The sequence below is a fragment of the Engystomops pustulosus genome, chromosome 8 (genome assembly GCF_040894005.1).
Source record: "Engystomops pustulosus chromosome 8, aEngPut4.maternal, whole genome shotgun sequence".
Classification (NCBI taxonomy): Eukaryota; Metazoa; Chordata; class Amphibia; order Anura; family Leptodactylidae; genus Engystomops; species Engystomops pustulosus.
The window spans coordinates 68,174,527-68,194,814 of NC_092418.1; the positions used below are offsets into that span (position 1 = coordinate 68,174,527).

Consider the following 20,288-nt stretch of genomic DNA (forward strand, 5'->3'; position numbering starts at 1 on the left):
TGGACTTACCTCCTCCGGCGCCGCCGATGTCCTGCGCCGCGGTCACTTCGATCTGTGCCCCTGTAAACAAACAGGGGCACGAAAGCCGCGCACAGGGAGCTTCCGGTCCGCGTTGTGGACGGCTCCTCCCATCCGTCCCTATCTCTCAGCGTTGTAAGCGCTGGGAGATGGTGCGCATGGGAGCATCCGGCCGGCTGGAAGCTCCCTGTGCGCCGGTGTAATGAAACCAGCGCACGGAGAAGACGGGCCGCGGCGCGGGACATCGGCAGCACCGGAGGAGGTAAGTACATGTTTATTATGTTTAAATAGCCCTCCCCAGCCCGGCCATAAAAAAATTTTTAAACCCAGATAACCCCTTTAACTGCTGGAGATTGAGACGAACCCAGACTAATGACATTCATAGTCGGGGAACCGAATCTGCAAAATTCAGTACGATCAACACCATTAGTGAACTTTTAACCCTTTTTATCACCTGAAAAGGAAAAAGAACACAATGTTGACCTAACTTATCAAAACTATCTAACAGTGAGACTTTTCTTGTTGATCATAGCAACCAATAGGAGCTCAGTATTCATGTTTACAAAGTCACAGTTTACTTAATCGAGGTTGAAAACCCATTTGACCCATTCTTAATTGATTTTAACATTTAAGACAACTCTTTAACTTAAATCTTTTGTATGTATATCAGTGTTCAGATTCAAGTTATGACAAGGTGTTATGCATCTTATTATTAAAGAGGTCCACACCCAAATCTGACTGAAAAAATCTTAATCGAGTTGGCATCACATTTCAAGACAAGCAGACAGTAAGGTAAGAAGTGAGATAGTAGACTTTCCTGAGTTTCAAAAAGTGATGTTTAACCAGTATAATGTACTGCATATTGTTATAGAAAAGCTTTGTGTCCATGTAAAGTATTGTTACATGACCAGTTGGTGTTCATATTCACTAATTCACGCATTGGACCACAGTTATCAAAATTTGTATAGTCTGCCTGTGGAGTGTGCGAAGTGCTCCAGATTCATCAATACTGGTGCACAGTATTTATTAATTTGGCACCCCCTGCACTGTTCTGGAAGTGTGCACCAATTTTTGGTGCACTTTGTGGATGCTACAGAATTGTGGCACAGACAGAATTGTGGTGCTTGTCAGTAAAAATATTACTCTGACTAAGCACTAAGTTCTTTTCAGTGCGAGGTCAGACAGAAAATTGGCGCAAGTGCTTTAATAAATGTGGGGGATTATGTATATACATCTTACTCTTTCCATGGTATACATTTTTGCAACATTGTATACCACTGAACCATATTGTATGTAGTCTTTTCTTGTTAAAAGAAGTTTACAAGTATTCTACCACTTTTAAGAATGCACAAAGAGATAAACTCATTCTTACTGCATATCAGTCTGTCAGTACTTTCCTCAAACCATTTTGGCATTCCGTGCTGAAGCAGGGCTTGTTCACTGAGGCATCGGCAATCTTTGCAACATTTCAGAGGCTCCGCCTGCTTTGTTGCAAAGGTTGACACTACAGCCATGCTGTGCCACCTGCGATTTATATGAAACCAGTGGACTTCCTAAGACCATGATACACATTTTGCCACAGGGGCCAGGAGTTTCATGCTTTCTTTACTTCAGTACATATTTTATACATGTGCACTGTTATTTTACTCTTAACTTAGATTTTTATTTACTGTATTTATACCCAACTTTTCTTTTCTGAATCCTATACAGCCATACCTAGCATTAACCCTTTACAAAATTGCTTATGCACCATAGTGCCAAATGTATGATAGTGGCATCAATCACAACTGCCACTTTAACAATTCACAGTTTCAACATAATTTGCATAATCGTAAATACCGGTGAATATAAACAAAAGTTTTAATATATTAAAAATGCCTTTTCTTCATTAATAAGCCTCCTTACCTTTGTCTGCTCCTTCCTAAACTACTCATTAACTCAGCAGGGGAGATGCTTATTTTATCTCTGTGTTTCATATGTTTTTGTGAACACGGACCTAGTTTGTTGGATTTTTAGGATATAATAGCACCACACCCTTCTTCTCCTCCAGTCTGCTCTGGTCCATCAACGGTTATTTTTTATCTTGACCTGATGCATATCTTGAATGTGAGACTCTGTTTCGTGCATTTCTGGTGTTTTGGTCTCAGCTCCTGTTCAGACTACGCTTCTGCTTCTGTGATTTTGTACTTTGTTGCTATCTCTGTTGTGACTTGGCTTTTCAACTATTCCTCCCTGTTTTGTATTGTTGGTCCAGTTATGCATTTGCACCTCAGCATGCTATGTAAAAATAAGAAGTTAGAGCTTTTTGGGGGGCTTATGTTTGGTTCTCGCTGTCCTGTTTGTGTTTGGTCCCCTCATGACACACAGACAGACATGCTGCTGCTACAAGTTAGTTAATCTCATTCCAAGTGCTTTATTCACTTTTAGACTGCTCAGTACTTCTGTATAATGACCCTCATGCTGCTTTTGAGTCCGAGAGAAAGAGTAAACTCTTCTCATTGCACTGGGACCAGGGCAGGTTCTAAACAAAATGGGGCCCTGGGCAAAACTAAAAATGGGGCCCCAAAATAAAACTATTTTATGACCAATCACAGTAAGCAAGAGGCTCCCTTTAATATGGTAAAACAAACTGCAATATGTGAGAATTTTATAGGAGATAGATAGATGAAAGAGGTTGATGGGCAGCACAGTGGCTCAGTGGTTAGCACTACAGTCTTGCAGCGCTGGTCAACATCTGCCTAGAGTTTGTATCTTCTCTGTGTTTGCGTGGGGTTTCCTCTGTTTTCCTCCCACACTCAAAAAAATTACTGGTAGTGTGATTAGATTGTGAGCCCCATGTGGACAGGGACTGATCTGGCAAGCACAGTGTGGCTCTGCGTAATCTGTGTGCGCTATATAAATAAAGGAATTATTAGTTAAATATAAAAGATGATACAGATGTCTAGATGCAGAACTATAAAGTAGATGATATATACAGTAGATGGATATGAGAGATAAATACAATACAAGAGAAATAGAAGATTGATTAGTAAATAGAGAAAAAGAGAGAGATATAAATGATTACAGGAGATAGATAACTAGACAGATAAATGATGAGCATCTTCACCCAGGAAATAAACCAAGGGGTATTAACTTGCACTGAGTGTCACACAGATCTATAATTGTACGTCCCTTACACAATGGTAACCCAAATAAATAACTATATATCCATAAACCAAGCTAATAAGATAATAAAAGTCATGTTTAGATGTGACCCATTGTATTATCCACACAATAACAGAACCCTCCGCGCTTCATAAGAATGAGAGTGAGAATGTCATAACATGGGTGTAAATAATGGAGGATGGTGGGAAATAAAAACTTTATTCCGGAACATGTGTGTGTTTTTGGTGTTACATATAACTTTATGGACATGTTCTGGGTCAGAGTGTTAATATATAAAAGCGACATTTGGCAAAGAGGATCAAATGTTCATCATATCAGTCAATTTTCACAAAAAAATAAATTATCACAAAATAAAAGGCAATAAGAGAGAAAGTGTGTTCTTAGATAGTTCTGCATTGAGAAGGGTTAAAAACATGAATAGTAGTTGATACTAATCCTTCTCAAAATGTAGTAATATATAAAGTTAATATTTCCATTATCTGTCATGTGCAGCATCTCCTGTGTGCAGCAAATTCTCCCTGCAGCCTGATGGCTAAGAATCTGGAGAGGGCTACACTTCAGAGGGCTGTATCTCTGGCTCTGTGACATATAGAACCTCACTTCTTTTTTCCTATGAAAGAAGAGAATCTCCTCTTTCATATGAATCTTGTGTTTTTAAGTGTCAGGAAAACAGAGATATTAACTGTTAAACTGCTGTTGGGAGTGATTTTTATATATATAAAAATGGCATCTGATATTCTCACTTTAAACCTGAATATCTCCGGATCCATGGCACCTAGAAACAAAATTCATTTGAAAGAAGAGATTCTCTCCTTGCATAGCGCTGGCCCTGACTGGGAGAAATCATAGCAGAAGTTTCCAGCAACCATTTCTGGGACAAATGAGAATTAGAGATGAAGCCCACAGAGGGAAAAATTGTGAAAATGCAGAATACAAGTCAGATGATGACTGTTCTAAATCTTTTGGTCCCATTATAACTAGCCCGAGTTTTCTAGATTTCATTGGACAACTCTGAATATTGTTAAAGGTTCCACATAAGTAAACACAAAGGACCAAGTCTTCTTTAGCTGCTTATCACCGACGCTTTCAGCTTAGTGACCACACTTGATTTTTCAAATCTGACATGTGTCACAATAATTGGTTATAACTTCGGAACCCTTTAACATATCCCGGTGATTTTGAGAGTGTTTTCTGAAGACACATTGTACTTCATGTTAGTTGTAAAATTTAAGTGATAAGTTCTGTGTTTCATTCTTAAAAAAGTGAAAATTTGGCAAATGCTTGTAAAGATTCTTCATTTTTTAAGTGTTCTGCTTTCCAGACAGGAAGTAAAACTACCCACAAAGCTTGATAATTAACATTTCTGGAATGTCTTCTTCATGTTGGGATAATATTTTATGGGTCATTTTAGGATGTTATGAGGCTCAGAACTTTAGGTGTGATTTTTCTCGTTTTCATGCAAATCACCAAAACTCACATTTTGAGGGACAAATCAGCTTTCAAGTGACTTTAAAAGGCCTAAATAATAGTAAAACCGTAAATTACCCCACTATAGAAACTTCACCCCTCAACATATGTAAAACAACTTCTATTAAGTCTATTAATCCTTTAAGTGTTTCACATGGATTAAAACAACATGGACCTGAGATTTAGAAACTTTAGAATTTTTTTGGAAAATACATTCATTTAGGCCAAAACTGACCGTTTCATAATGAATAAAATGATGAAACGCTCTGCAACATTTGATGCTCAATTTCTCCTGAATGAACTGATACCCCATATATGTTGGTAACCTGCTGTATGGGCGCACGGCCGGTCAGGGCCGGATTAAGGTTGGTGGGGGCCCCTGGGCGCAAAATATGGTGGAGGCCCCAACTGAGTGTAGCATGCATACACGTCCTCCTGCTCACTATCCACTATCCCCCCAGTAACACCGCTACATACACCCGCCTCATCCCCAGTAACACAGATACATACAGTCACCTTATCCCTAGTAACACAGCTACATACAGCCACCTCATCCCCAGTAGCACAGCTACATACAGCCGCCTCAACCCCAGTAACACAGCTCCATACAGCAGCCTCACCCCCAGTAACACAGCTACACATAGCAGCCTCATCCCCAGTAACACTGCTACATACAGCCGCCTCATCCCCAGTAACACAGCTACATACAGCCGCCTCATCCATATTAACACGGCTACATACAGCCGCCTCATCCGTAGTAACACAGCTACATACAGCCGCCACAACCCCAGTAACACAGCTACATACAGCCACCTCACCCACAGTAACACATCTACATACAGCGCCTCATCCCCAGTAACACATCTACATACAGCCGCCTCACCCCCAGTAACACAGCTAAATACAGACGCAACGCACCCAGTAATACAGCTACATACAGCCGCCTCATCTTTAGTAACACAGCTACATACAGCCACCTCACCCCCACTAACACAGCTACATACAGCCGCCTCACCCACAGTAACACATCTACATACAGCCGCCTCACCCCCAGTAACACAGCTACATACAGCCGCCTCACCCCCAGTAACACATCTACATACAGCCGCCTCACCCCCAGTAACACAGCTACATACAGCCGCCTCATCCCCAGTAACACAGCTACATACAGCCGCCTCACTCCCAGTAACACAGCTACACACAGCCGCCTCACCCCCAGTAACACAGCTACACACAGCCGCCTCACCCCCAGTAACACAGCTACACACAGCCGCCTCACCCCCAGTAACACAGCTACATACAGCCGCCTCCCTCCCAGTAACACAGCAACATACAGCGGCCTCACCCCCAGTAACACAGCTAAATACAGACGCAACGCCCCCAGTAACACAGCTACATACAGCCGCCTCACCCCCAGTAACACAGCTACACACAGCCGCCTCACCCCCAGTAACACAGCTACATACAGCCGCCTCATCCCCAGTAACACAGCTACATACAGCCGCCTCACTCCCAGTAACACAGCTACACACAGCCGCCTCACCCCCAGTAACACAGCTACACACAGCCGCCTCACCCCCAGTAACACAGCTACACACAGCCGCCTCACCCCCAGTAACACAGCTACATACAGCCGCCTCCCTCCCAGTAACACAGCTACATACAGCCGCCTCACCCCCAGTAACACAGCTAAATACAGACGCAACGCCTTCAGTAACACAGCTACATACAGCCGCCTCATCCGTATTAACACAGCTACATGCAGCCGCCTCATCCGTAGTAACACAGCTACAAACAGCCGCCTCACCCCCAGTAACACAGCTACAAACAGCCGCCTCACTCCCAGTAACACATCTACATACAGCCGCCTCACTCCCAGCAACACATCTACATACAGCCGCCTCTCCCCCAGTAACACAGCTACATACAGTCGCCTCACCCCCAGTAACACAGCTAAATACAGACGCAACGCACCCAGTAATACAGCTACATACAGCCGCCTCATCTTTAGTAACACAGCTACATACAGCCACCTCACCCCCACTAACACAGCTACATACAGCCGCCTCACCCACAGTAACACATCTACATACAGCCGCCTCACCCCCAGTAACACAGCTACATACAGCCGCCTCACCCCCAGTAACACATCTACATACAGCCGCCTCACCCCCAGTAACACAGCTACATACAGCCGCCTCATCCCCAGTAACACAGCTACATACAGCCGCCTCACTCCCAGTAACACAGCTACACACAGCCGCCTCACCCCCAGTAACACAGCTACACACAGCCGCCTCACCCCCAGTAACACAGCTACACACAGCCGCCTCACCCCCAGTAACACAGCTACATACAGCCGCCTCCCTCCCAGTAACACAGCTACATACAGCGGCCTCACCCCCAGTAACACAGCTAAATACAGACGCAACGCCCCCAGTAACACAGCTACATACAGCCGCCTCACCCCCAGTAACACAGCTACACACAGCCGCCTCACCCCCAGTAACACAGCTACATACAGCCGCCTCATCCCCAGTAACACAGCTACATACAGCCGCCTCACTCCCAGTAACACAGCTACAGTATACAGAACATATACATACCACATACACAGCATATAAACATAAAAATATATCATATATATATGCTTATACAAATATATGTGTGTATAAATACAGTAAATGCATATATACACAGTATATACATATATAGACAGTACATGCATATAAACGGTATATACAAATATACACAGTAAATGAATATATACACAGTATATAAATTATATATATAGACAGTAGGTGCATATATACACATATACACAGTTTATACACATATACACAGTAGATGCATAAATAAACAGTATATACATATATACACAGTAGATGCATATATACACATATACACAGTTTATACACATATACACAGTAGATGCATAAATACACAGTATATACATATATACACAGTAGAAGCATATATACACAGTTTATACATATATACACAGTATATACACAGTAAATGCATATATAAACAGTATAGAAATATATAGACAGTAGATGCATATATACACACAGTATATACACTGTACATACACTGTATATACATAGAATATACATCATATATGCACACAGATAAATACATATGTAGTGTATACTTACCCTTTTTGGATGACCAACAGTCGCGTCAGGCGGGTGTTCGGGGTGGATCTTGTTCGGCGTGGGGTCGGTCGGTTGCTGGTTTGGATGGGAGGGGGGGGGAATCACCGGTTAGGCCGGGGAGAGCAGGGGGGGCGGTGGGCGGCGCTTGTTCCGCCGGGGGGGGGGGGAGGCATTAGGAGCGAAGGATGGCCGATTGTTTCAGGGGGGGGGCGGAGGACGGCGGTTGTTCCGGCGGGGGGTGGGGCGTTAGGAGCGGAGGATGCCGCTTGTTCCGCCGGGGGGAGGGGGGGCGGGAGGAGCAGAGGATTGACGCTTCTTTCTGCGGCGGCGGCGGGGTGGTCGCTGTGCTGAGCGGAGGATGGACACCTGTTCCGGCGGGGAGGACGAGCGTAGGACGCCCGCTAGTTCCGCCGGGGGGGGTTTGGAGCGGAGGAGAGACGCTTGTTCCGCCAGTGTGGGGAGGGGGGGGCAGCGGAGGGCGGCTGCTTTTCGGTCGGGGTTGGGGAGCGGAGCACGGCCGCTTGTTCGGGCGGGGAAGGAGGGGGTTGAGCGGAGGACGGGCGATTGTTCTGCCGCTGGGGGGTTGGGGAGCGGAGAACAGCTGCTTTTCAGGTGGGGTTGGGGAGCGGAGGACGGCCGTTTGTTCGGGCAGGGGAGGAGGTAGCGCAAGCGGGGTTACGAGCGGGCGGGGAAGTTTAGCCATGCAGCGGGATGGGCGGGCAGGGAGGCGGGAACCTTTGCCGAGGGGCGGACGGCTCGGCCATGCAGGGGGATATGCGGGGAGGCGGTCACCTGTGCCGGGGTCCGGCAGACGGCTCAGGAAGGTGGCGGCTCAGGAGTCAGGGCCCGGGGGGCGCGATCTGGTGGGGGCCCCCTGGGGGGGCAAGATGGTGGGGGCCCCGGGGCTCGAGCCCCGTGAGCCCCGTCTATAATCCGGCCCTGCGGCCGGTCATAGGATGAAAGCAGTGCCATTCACAGCAGATGTGCATTGTCACAATATACAGGCTATACATTTCAGTTTTTTTGGTAATGTGAACACATGAGGGCTTATTATTTGCGGGATGATATAAAATGTATGGATAATTCATTTTGGGGGTCTATAGCTTATTCATGAGATTTTATTAACTATTTCAATTGGGACACAAACAAAATCATCAACTTTTATTTTGGATTTTTAGCACTTTTTTTCCCAACGCTCACCGTAATGTAAAAATAATATTTTATCTTTATTTTCTGCTTCACTACGATCACAGTGATACTTCATTCATATACTTACTTACTTATATCAATTTTACTGAGCAAAACCAATATTGGAGAAAATTGCATTGTTTTTATTATTGACAACTTTTCAGGGCCACAATTGCTGTATTTTTCTGTTGTCAGATCTGGGTGAGGGCTTAAAGGAGGGTGAAAAGAGTTGTTCTTTTCAGTCGTATCATATTAGGGCACGTAAGCTTTTTTTGATCACTTTTTAGAACATTTTTTGTGATGGTGTTTGATGAAAAATTGTATATTACGCAAAGTTTTTCATGTTTTTTTTAAGGTCATTCACTGAGCGGGTTCAATATTGATGTTAACCCCTTCCCGACATGTGACATAATAGTATGTCACCTGTCGGGTCCCGGTGACGTAATTGGGTCCCCGTGACGTCATCGAGGAGCGGCGATCTGTCGCCATGGTAGCTCCGGGTCTCACGAAGACCCGAAGCTACTTCGGGTAAACCCATTCATTACAATGTGCTACCAGCACATTGTAATGTATGAGTAGTAAAATCCCCATAAGTATATGTAGTATGGCAGTATATGATAGGATCGTACAGACACCCTCGGGTTAAAGTACCCTAGGGAGTCTGAAAAATAGTAAAAATTTAAATTAAAAAAAAGTTCAAATAAAAAAATTATAATAATAAAACCTAAAAATTCAAATCACCCCACTTTCCCGTAACGGAAAATCGAAAATGGCACTTTTTTGCCATTTAAAAAAAAATGTTAAATTCTATAAAAAGTGATCAAAAGGTCGTACAGTCCTAAAACTGATAACATTGTAAACATCATCAAAATCCACAAAAAACGGCACCACCCACAGCGCCATACACCAAAGTATGAAAAAGTTATTAGAGCCAGAAGATGGCAAAATCCCCCCAAAAAATTTTGTACAGGAGGTTTTAATTTTTTTTAAATGTATAAAAACATTATAAAACATATACAAATTTGGTATCCCCGTAATTGTACCGACCCAAAGAATAACGTAGACATGTCATTTGGGGTGCACAGTGAAATTCGTACAATCCAAGCCCACAAGAATACGGCACAAATGCGTTTTTTTACCATCACACAGCTCTGTACATGGAAAAATAAAAAAAGTTACAGATTTTTGAATGTGGGGAGTGAAAAATGAAAACGCGAAAACGAAAAAGGGCTGCGGCGGGAAGGGGTTAATTTATTGTACAGATAAATACCGATACAGACTTCCGTATGCGTGTTACATGTTCGGAACTACACATGCATGTCTAGGTCAGCGTAAATATTGTATATACGTGCTTATATACTCTGTTCAGTGGGAATCCATGTAGATATGGGTTGGAGAGGCTATACTCCTATTTACATGCGCCGACTAGAGAGAACTTTGCATTTATGTGCCGTATAATGTAAATTCGAATTATAAGTACTATTTAGTGCAAGACCTGCACCAAGGCGCCGAATAGTGAACACTTTGTACTCACACGACGTATGGCGAGATCTCATGCTTTTTTGTTTTGTCAACTTTAGTCTCACGCGCCGTATTGTGAACACACTGCATTTATATAATGAGAACTTTTATATTTATGCGTCAAATATTGGGCAATATATTCGCCTATACCGGACAATAATACCTTGTATCTTATGGGGATAGTGAATGATAATCGGTTATTTTATTTAATGTCTCTCTCTTCTCTATTTTTGGGGGTTTTTCACTTTTTTCCTCACTGTTTCTTGTTTTCTTATTTATGTTACTATATATCATATATTTTTGACTGTAACGTATTATTTAATTCGATATGTAACATGGTGATGGGCTTCTTGCTTATGCCAATTACTATGATGGCATCTATAGGATTTGATGTATTGGTTTTCGGCTGGTTAAACCAACCAAAGTATTGTTTGACTGTGGCATTGCCACACTTCACCTTTAAATGGATATAATAGTCTTATTTGTTTATCTATCTCCCTAGTAACGACGCATACGCCTTATTGGTTTTGCATTTTCGGGCCCTCTAACACAAGGGTTTATACTGTGAGACTGACTTTCTCCTGCACCTGCGCCCAAATACGAACTAGGCGCTCCTTTATACAGCGCGTTCTAAGCGTGCACATAAAAATATTTTTGGCGCTGTTTGTGCCGCACACGTAATTACAACATCTGACACTTCCGGTGCAGCAACTGGATGTGAACTGAGCAGCCCGCAGGTAAGGGGACTCCCACTGCTGTTATAAAAGCTGCCACACCGACTCAGCTGATTGCTCTCCCCTGATGAAGTCACCTTAGGTGACGGAACGCGCGGGGCATCACGACCCCCTGGCTGTTTCTGGTGTTGCCTGGTAAACTACCATGATTTTGTACATGCAGTGCCTTATATCTTATGATCATTGGTATGTAGGAAAAGTTTACTACACTGTTGTGTTACTATGCACTTTATGTAGCTGATTCCCTTTGGGAGCTCTTACTGTATATTTATCAACACTAGATAAGATTTGTTGTAGCCAGGGTGGTTTTCTTGGGATGACTCTTACATTTTCTCATCCCATTGAGTCTTGTTTGTGTACTTGTTACACATTTTAAGTGTTTTTAAACCGGTCAGTGTTTGTCAAAAATTTAATGTGTGTAAATAAAGTTTGATATTTTGCTTATAGTTTGGTTGTCTTGACACGCTTTCTTCTTGTATACAATTGATCACAGCCCAAGACCACCACCAGCGAGACCTAATGTCCCAAAATCCTCTTCTGACGCAACTAGAGATTAGCGAGCACTAAAATGCTCGGGTACTCGTTATTCGAGACAAACTTTTCCCAATGCTCGAGTGCTCGTCTCGAATAACGCATCCCATTGAAGTCAATGGGAGACTTGAGCATTTTTCAAGGGCACCAAGGCTCTGCACAGGGAAGCTTGGCCAAACACCTGGGAACCTCAGAAAAGGATGGAAACACCACAGAAATGGACAGGAAACAGCAGGGGCAGCATGCATGGATGCCTCTGAGGCTGCTTAATCGCACCATTATGCAAAAATTATGGGCAACAGCATGGCCATGACAGAGTGACCGAATGAGGCTAGATAGCATCTCAAACATGCAATAATTGACCCTGACACTATAGGGGACGGCATGCAGAGGCAGCGGCAGCAGTGGCAGGCTAGAGAGTCTCATGACGACATACCCTAAATGGACTCAGGTTTCACCAAAGGAGGTGAAATGATTTCCTATGTGAACAAAAGGTTGACGGTATATATTTAGTCGATAACACAGCATGGTGGCGACATAGTGACCAAGTTCCATAACGTATCTGGTGAAACACCCGAAAAATGAGCCTGACACAGATCTTTTGATAAGGGGATGACATGTGGAGGCAGCCATGGAGACGACTTCCATGATTAAGAGCGACAGTATGGGGCATTCATATTGCGCTGCTATGATTGCAACTTCAGGTCTCCAGCATGGCGGCGACAGATGGGCCGAGTTCCACTATGTATCTGGTGAAACACCTGAAAATTCTGCATGATGTGCTGCATATCCTCTCGTGCTCCAGCGTCTGGGGTACAGAGAGTTGAAATGAGACATTGGTGGACGCTGTGGAGGATTGTGGAGGCAAAATGGACAGGCTGCCTAATCTTTGGGTGGAGCTGGCGGTCCACTGGCAGGCGAGATTTGCCTGTCCAAGCCCCTGTCTCTCGGCTCCTCCCCACCCAAAATGGGCCTGGGGGCCAGAAGCATTTACTTTGAAAAAATTATAATTTTCAAAGCAGGCCGGGTCGTTTGAATATTTCACCTAGGAATAATGGAATAGCATAGTGGTTCTATTTTTAATTGTTTTTACGGAAATGGTTCCATGATTAAGGGCGACAGTATGGGGCATCCATATTGCGCTGCTATGATTGCAACTTCAGGTCTCCAGCATGACGGCGACAGATGGGCCGAGTTCCACTATGTATCTGGTGAAACACCTGAAAATTCTGCCTGACACAGCTCGTTTGATAAGGGGACGATGTATGGAGGCAGTGAACTAGTAGTAGATTAAAGGTGCTGCAGTTAAAACTATGTTAGTTGGATCTTGAGATGGAGCTGGCGCTCCGCTGCCAGGCGAGCTTTCGCCAATCCAAGCCCCTGTCTCTAGGCTACTCCCCAAACAGCACTTCTAAGAACCTTTTGTATAAGATCAAGTGTAGTAGCGTTCTTATAAGTTTAGGATATGGCGGGTGAGGGGAATGTAAACAGATGCGCAAGAAGCGCTGAAATAATATCGGTAAATGATAAAAGTTTGCCAGTATATTTTGTGGATTACACAGCAGGGTGGCGACAAAGTTAACAAGTTTGATGTGGAATCCATGAAAAAAAAAAACAAAATTCTGCCTGACACAGTTCGTTTGATAAGGAGACCATGTACGGAGGCAGCTATATGGACGACTTTTGGAGGCAGCTATGGCGATGACGTGTGGAGGTAGCAATGGAGACAACGTTTGGAGCCAGCTAAAAAGACGACATGTGGAGGCTGCTATGGAGACAATTTAATTTGGATAGTGCCTGTATGTGGCAGTCCAAAAAAGTTTTCAAACCAGAGGAGCAGGTAGGTGGTCCTCCAGAAAAATTAAATAAATTGAGTGGCTGTATGTGGCAGTCCAAAAAAGTTTTCAAACCAGAGGAGCAGGTAGGTGGTCCTCCAGAAAAATTAAATAGATTGAGTGCCTGTATGTGGCACTTCCAAAAATTGCTTAAAACAGAGGACCGGGTAGGTGGCCCTCCAGAAAAATTAAATACATAGAGTACTATAGCTAGAGCCAGTTGGCCCTGGCAAAAAATAGCCAGTTTCCTATGCTTTAGTGTACAAAGAGGAGGAGAAGGAGGACAATGAGGAGGAGGAGTGCATACATTATTCAGGTTGAGCTTCTTTCACCTGGTGGAGAATGAAAATCCGGAGAAATCCAGGCTTTATTCATCTTGATAAGCGTCAGCTTGTCAGCGCTGTCAGTCGACAGGCGTGTACGCTTATCGGTGATGATGCCACCAGCTGCACTGAAAACCCGCTCGGACAACACGCTAGCGGCAGGGCAGGCAAGAACCTCCAAGGCGTACAGAGCCAGTTCGCGCCACATGTCCAGCTTTGAAACCCAGTAGTTGTAGGGAGCTGTGTGATCATTTAGGACGATGGTATGGTCAGCTACGTACTCCCTCACCATCTTTCTGTAAAGATCAGCCCTACTCTGCCAAGACTGGGGACAGGTGACAGTGTCTTGCTGGGGTGACATAAAACTGGCATAGGCCTTGTAAAGCGTACCCCTGCCAGTGCTTGAAAAGCTGCCTGCTCGCCTACTCGCCCTCGCTACTTGTCCCGCAGAAGTACGCCCTCTGCTGCTAGCGCTGTCAGAAGGGAAATACTGTTTCAGCTGGTGCACCAGGGCCTGCTGGTATTCATGCATTCTCACACTCCTTTCCTCTCCAGGGATGAGAGTGGAAAGATTTTGCTTGTACCGTGGGTCCAGGAGAGTGAATACCCAGTAATCGGTGCTGGAATAAATTCTTTGAACGCGAGGGTCACGGGATAGGCAGCCTAGCATGAAATCTGCCATATGCGCTAGAGTCCCAGCGCGCAAGAATTCACTCCCCTCACTGGCCTGACTGCCCATTTCCTCCTCCTCCAACTCCTCCAATTCCTCTTCTTCTGCCCATACACGCTGAACAGTGAAGGACTGAACAATGGTCCCCTCTTCTGTCTCGCCAACATTCTCCTCCTCTTCCTCCTCATCCTCCTCCACCTCCTCCGATATGCGCTGAGAAACAGACCTAAGGGTGCTTTGGCTATCAACAAGGGAATCTTCTTCCCCCGTCTCTTGTGACGAGCGCAAAGCTTCCGACTTCATGCTGACCAGAGAGTTTTTCAACAGGCCAAGCAGCGGGATGGTGAGGCTGATGATGGCGGCATCGCCACTGACCATCTGTGTTGACTCCTCAAAGTTACTCAGCACCTGACAGATATCAGACATCCACGTCCACTCCTCATTGTAGACTTGAGGGAGCTGACTGACCTGACTACCAGTTCTGGTGGAAGTTGACATCTGGCAGTCTACAATCGCTCTGCGCTGCTGGTAAACTCTGGATAACATGGTTAATGTTGAATTCCACCTCGTGGGCACGTCGCACACGCGGTGAGCGGAGGCGGCGCTGCGCTGCCCTGAGAGTGGCAGCATCTGTGCTGGACTTCCTGAAATGCGCACCTTCGTGAGCAAATCAGACAGATTGGGGTATGTCTTGAGGAACCGCTGAACTATGAGATTTAACACATGGGCCAGGCATGGCACATGTGTCAGTCTGCCGAGTTGCAGAGCCGCCACCAGGTTACGGCCGTTGTCACACACAACCATGCCTGGCTTCAGGATCAGCGGTGCCAGCCACAGATCAGTCTGTGCCGTGATGCCCTGTAATAGCTCTTGGGTGGTGTGCCTTTTATTGCCTAGGCACAGCAGTTTGAGCACCGCCTGCTGTTGCTTAGCGCCGGCACTGCTGCTGTGCCTAGAGCTACCGACTGATGGCGCCATGCCCACGGATGGTAATTCGGAGGAGGAGGTGGAGGAGGAGGTGGAGGAGGAGGTGGCATAGTAGGCTTTTGAGACCTGGACCGAGGTAGGCCCCGCAATCCTCGGCAGTATATAACCAGCCCCAGGGTCAAAATCGGTCCCAGCCTCCACCAAGTTAACCCAATGTGCCGTCAGCGATTTATAATGGTCCTGCCCGGCAGCACTCGTCCACGTGTCTGTGGTCAGGTGGACCTTGTCAGAAACGGCGTTGGTCAGGGCACGGATGATGTTCTCTGACACGTGCTTGTGCAGGGCTGGGACGGCACATCGGGAAAAGTAGTGGCGGCTGGGGACCGAATACCGAGGGGCGGCCGCCGCCCTGAGGTTACGAAAGGCCTCGGTCTCTACCAGCCTATAGGGCAGCATCTCCAGGCTAAGCAACTTGGAGATGTGGACGTTGAGGGCTTGGGCGTGTGGGTGGGTTGCGCTATACTTCCTTTTGCGCTCCAGCGTCTGGGGTATGGAGAGCTGAACGCTGGTGGATGCTGTGGAGGATCGTGGAGGCGAAGATGGGGTTTTCGCACGGGAGGTGTTTGGGCCGTGGTCCTGGGCAGGGGGCTGACTAGCAGATGACACAGGGGAAGGAGCAGTGGTGTGCCCGGCCGGAGGTGAACGGGCTTGTTGCCATTGAGTGGGGTGTTTAGCATTCATATGCCTACGCATACTGGTGGTAGTTAAGCTAGTAGTGGTGGAACCCCTGCTGATCCTGGTTTGGCAAAGGTTGCACACCACAGTCCGTTGGTCATCCGGTGTTTCTTTAAAGAACCTCCAGACTTCTGAAAATCTAGCCCTCGCCACGGGAGCTTGACTACGGGCAACATTTGGCGCTGATGCACCAGCTCTGGCCCTGCCTCTCCGTCTGGCCCCACCACTGCCTCTTCCAACCTCCTGTCCTGCTATAGGACTCGCCTCCGTCTCAGAAGCACTGTGTTCACCCGGCCTCTCAACCCAGCTTGGGTCTGTCACCTCATCATCCTCCGATCCCTCAGTCTGCTCCCCCCTCGGACTTCCTGCCCTGACAACAAATTCACCACTGTCTGACAACCGTGTCTCCTCATCGTCCGACACCTCTTTACACACTTCTTCCACTACGTCAATAATGTCATCATCACCCACAGACTGCGACCGGTGGAAAACCTGGGCATCGGAAAATTGCTCAGCAGCAACCGGACAAGTGGTTTGTGACTGTGGGAAGGGTCCAGAAAACAGTTCCTCAGAGTATGCCGGTTCAAATGCCAAGTTTTGCTGGGAGGGGGCAGACTGGGAGGAAGGAGGCTGAGGTGGGGGAGCTGGAGGAGTGCTGATTTCGGTGACATGGGTGGACTGCGTGGAAGACTGACTGGTGGACAAATGGCTAGAAGCATTGTCCGCAATCCACGACATCACCTCTTCGCACTGTTCTGGCCTCAACAGTGCTCTACCACGAGTCCCAGTAACTTGAGACATGATGAACCTAGGGAGTGTAGCTCTGCGGCGTTCCCCTGCTCCCTCATCAGCAGGTGGTGTCTCACCCCGCCCAGGACCACGGCCTCTGACCCCTGCAGTAGTTGGACGCCCACGTCCACGCCCTCGTCCTCTACCCCTAGCCCTCGGGTTAAACATTTTCAAAATTAAAGTGTAAACTTCAAATTTTTTTTTTTGTGTTTTATTTTTAAACAAAACGATGCTATCCTATTGCTATGGCTAGTTTCAAACCTACACTGACAACACACAACTGGATTTTGTGCTGTGCCAGATGACTTTGAGTTATAAGATAAATAAACGTAAAAAAATAAATAAATCAGCAGACTGTGCCCAATTCAAATCAAACCCCTAATAAATTGTCCCACTTCGGTGTTTGAGGTGGATATGTGTGTCACTAAGAGCTAAACACAAGTCTCCCTGCAAATTGCTCACAATATGGCACTAGCTGCACTACTAATGCCAGCAAGCCCAGCCACAAGCAAACCAAAAAAAAAGGAAAATAAAACGTTATTGTAGCCCTAAGATGGACTGTTGGGTTCTTGTAGAATCACTCCTGCCTAACACTATTCTAATAGAACACCCTAACGCTTTCCCTGACCAGCAGCAGCTCTCTCCCTAGCGGCATCCAGACAGAGGGCAGGGGCTAGTCTATTCCAGGGTCACATGATCTGGCCAGCCAACCACTGCTATCGACGTGTAAGGGTACCACGTCATGCTGGGTGGAGTGCAGAGTCTCCTGGCTTGTGATTGGCTCTGTTACTGGCCGCCAAAAAGCAAAACGGCGGGAGATGCCATTTTCTCGAGCTGGCGAAATACTCGTCCGAGCAACGAGCAGTTTCGAGTACGCTAATGCTCGAATGAGCATCAAGCTCGGACGAGTATGTTCGCTCATCTCTAGACGCAACGCCTTTCTATGGCGAAGAAGTTACATTAAAGGACACCTGTCATCAGGTCTGTGTCACTAGTCCTGTCACTACTACCTGTTGGAGCAGCTCACAAGGATCCCATCCCAGCCTTTATCTAGTTATTTCATACATTATTCATTGTAAAATCATCTATTTTTTATCATGTAAATGAGGCTGGTCACATGGTCAGAGGCAGTGATGTCACCCCTGTTACCCCTCCCCTCTCCTCCCCCTGCTCATGTCTGTGTGTAATGTATAGTAAAGCATAGCTAGTGTGTCTGCTGCATCCTCCTAATACACAGAGACACAGACATCAGCTACACATGAATCTGACATGTTCTGCTGTAACATGGCTGCCTGGAGCTGCTGTATCTCTCCTAAACACACACACACACATGCACACACAGGCTGCAGGGGGCGTGGCCACCAGCACCAGGAAGCACATCATTATACAGCCTCACATCATTATACAGGCTGTCAGTCATGTACTGGGGGTGTGGCTGTGCCTCCCACTCATGAATAGAGTGGACAGCTTGAATATGCTAATGCTTCATTGGACATTTCACAGGTCATTTGCATACAGCTTTAGGACCTCATTGCTTAGGTTTACAGGCATGTAGAGGGACAATGAAGGGATAGAGGCAATGCTCTCTAATGGCAGTTTATGAAAATATATTTAGTTTAGGGGGGTTATTTTGCATGACGGGTTCTCTTTAATGACCGCCGTCAAAAGCTGATTGGTGGTCATTAAGGGGTTAAGCAAGGATAGCACTTTATTCAAAACAATGTGGGCAATATTTGATTGTCAGAAGGAGGGAGAGTTATAATTAATTACTCATACGAAAGACAAAGTCAGCAAATCAAGTCAAATCAAAAGAGAATACATCACAGATAAAAAATGAAGTCCAGAGAATAATCAGGCCATAAAATGAAGTTACATACAGATGGAAGATTAATACAGAAACAAAAAGGTACAATTAGGTCAGAAAACAAAGCATACGGTAAGCAGCAAGAATGATAGATTGAATTAACAAACAGGAAGGAAAACCAATATCTGGCACATTCATCCAGCTCCAGTGAAACTTTAAAGCAGATCAATGAGATGATCAAAAGCAACTGAGCAAGCCACACAACATGTTAACCTTTGACTACCACTCCAAGTAACACTGCACATCGGAGGCATCACAGTAATGTTCACATGACAGGCAGCCACACAATTAACTACTTTTTCCATATTTTTATATATAGGAACCCAGAGACCATAGGGTAAAATTCCCATTCTTGCTCATTAGCTTTTAAAAGCTGATTTTAGAAGAAAGGAGGCTATGCAAAGCAAATACAAGAAGATTGCCACAGTCACAGTGCCTGGTCATCTAAGTGTAAGTGTCCTTGCGTTTATCATGCTTGATTTGTATGGTAGATTTTTAAGGCAGTGCCACAGCCTTTCAATTCGTATGAGGTCTGGACTACTTTAGTATCAGTAGTGGATTATAATATAGACGGTTTAAGCAGTAGCCCGGGACCCAAGCCTTCTAGGGGGACCGTGACCACCCAAAATACTTGTCAAATTTTATACTGAGAAGGACTTTCACCCATAAAATCCTCTTACATGTGTTATTGCATTCAATGCACATGTACATAACATCCATTTCAGGACCTTTGAAGATCCTCCAAAGGTCCTGAAACCACAGACTGAAAGTGAATTCCACACTTGTAGGGGGATATAATATTCATGCAACCCATGGCCTATGGCAGTCTTAATCTGCCCCTGGTTAGTATACAGAGGAGTAAAAGGTTGACGTAATAACTACAAGGTCTGGTGGCTGCAAAACATCCCAAATTGTTATCCGGACTGTGCTTGAACATTATATTCATGAATACCATCATAAGGTTCCGGCAGGGCGATTAGTCATGGACAGTTATGATCACACGACCCTCCATCTGCAGTCATTTAATGGACAGGAATCTCTTGCTAATATGGAAAATTGCATGAGGCTTCACTGTACATAGCAAAAAAGCGGTGAGGACCATTTAATAGATGTAACTAAGCAAATTACCTAATATCCTGCCTCCACACTTACACACATTACAAAATGGGGTAAAGGGGCCAACTGTTTTGAACTTACCATAATTAAAAAACAGACTGTACTCACTTTAACAACTAGTGCACAGTCTCTTCTTCATACAATTATTATTATTTATAATACTGCTGCTGTTACTTCTTGAAATTGTACTAATAGAAATTGTAATAATAGTAGTGAATGAATACTTAAAGGGGTTATCCAGGGAAAC

General features: G+C 45.4%; 1 protein-coding gene across 1 annotated transcript in view; it reads left to right on the plus strand.

Annotated features, from left to right (window-relative positions):
• Positions 1-771: 771 nt before the first annotated feature.
• The window catches only part of CPO (carboxypeptidase O), a 132,204-nt gene continuing 112,687 nt past the window's right edge, over positions 772-20,288 (plus strand). The window contains exon 1 of the mRNA XM_072121056.1: positions 772-810. The gene's annotated coding sequence lies outside the window, so the exon portion shown is untranslated. The remainder of the gene's footprint in view (positions 811-20,288) is intronic.